This window comes from Magnolia sinica, chromosome 5 (genome assembly GCF_029962835.1).
Source record: "Magnolia sinica isolate HGM2019 chromosome 5, MsV1, whole genome shotgun sequence".
NCBI lineage: Eukaryota > Viridiplantae > Streptophyta > Magnoliopsida > Magnoliales > Magnoliaceae > Magnolia > Magnolia sinica.
In genome coordinates this window covers 77,910,150-77,911,611 of record NC_080577.1, presented here as the reverse complement: position 1 = coordinate 77,911,611, position 1,462 = coordinate 77,910,150, and the positions used below count along the sequence as shown (strand labels likewise).

General features: G+C 38.6%; 1 non-coding gene across 1 annotated transcript; it reads right to left on the bottom strand.

Moving 5' to 3' along the window:
- Positions 1-319: 319 nt before the first annotated feature.
- LOC131247682 (small nucleolar RNA R71) lies at positions 320-426 on the bottom strand. The gene has a single exon (XR_009171955.1). It is a non-coding gene; the product is annotated as a small nucleolar RNA R71 (small nucleolar RNA).
- Between the last annotated feature and the right edge of the window lie 1,036 nt (positions 427-1,462).

The following is a 1,462-nucleotide window of genomic DNA, read 5'->3' as shown; positions in this document are numbered from 1 at the left end:
GAGCACACCTTCTTGTATGGTCTTTCTAGAAAATACAGGAAATATAGACATCGAGCCAGGAGTGATCCAACTCTTTCCAAAGTTCACTAGACTTGAATATGAAAATCTAAATCTACACCTGAAAGAGTTTGATAAGATAATTGCCACTTTATATTTTCCTAATGTGTTTGAGGACACAATCAGGCTAAAACTCTTTCCTTTCTCCTTGAAAGAAAGAGCAAAAATGTGGCTCCATTCACTATATCCACGATCTATTGGTAGATGGAATGACATGACACGAGAGTTCATAAAGAAATTCTTCCCATATCATAAAACATACACCATTAGAAAGTCGATCATGAACTTCGCCCAAAAAGAAGATGAAACATTCTTCTAATGTTGGGAGCAGTTCAAGGATCTTGTCAATTCTTGCTCACAACATGTTTTTGAAACATGACGCATAACAAATTTCTTCCATGAAAGACTAACATCTTCCATGAGCCAATTCGTCAAGACAATGTGCAATGGGGAATTCATGAGCAAAGATGTGGATGAGGTGTGGGATTACTTTGACAAACTTGCTAAAACTGCACAATCATGGGACATCTCCCCAAGAACTATCGCCACGTCTAAGCCTACTCAATTAAAAGAGAAAGGCGGGATATATCTCATAAAAGTGGAAGATGATATAAACACTAAAGTAGCCAGTCTCACAAGGAACTCGAGGCTATGGAACTTAAGAAGGATAAGGATAAGGAAGTTGTCCGTGGTATTTGTGCTTGTAACATTCATACAACTGAAAATTATACAACAATGCCTACTTTTCAAGAAATACTGAATGACCAGTCGAATGCCGTAAACAACTACTAGAGGCCTTTCAAAGGAACCTCCTCCAATACATACAACTCTAACTGGAGAAATCATCCAAATTTCAGTTGGAGGAATGGACAATCTGTTACACCTCAAGGGATCCTTAACCAATTCTTAAATCAAAGGAAACCTCAAGAGGACCCCATTCTAAAACATATCCAAGACCAAGAGCTACTCAATCAAAATACGACACAAGCATTCCAAGATATGGGATCAGCATTGGGAACGCTTGTGTCATCTATTCAAAAGATAGAGTCACACTTGACAATTAGGGAGAAGGGGTACTTCCAGCCCAACCTCTCCCAAATCCAAAACCACAATATGATATTAGTGGCTCAAGCTCTTCAAATCAAATGGAGCAAGCCAAGTCTATCACTACTCTTAGGAGTGTGAAAACAATTGACAAATCTATTCCGGTAAAGGCTGAAAAGTCTAAGGACCTAGAGGTAGATGAAACTGATAGACCCAACAACACTCTATATGAATTAGAACCAGAACTTCAAAGCAAACTAGTAGCTCCATTCCCCCAACGGTTGATGGCACCAAAACCTCTCTCTAACTCTTAGGACATTTTAGATGTACTTAAACATGTGAAAGTAAACATTCCGTTACT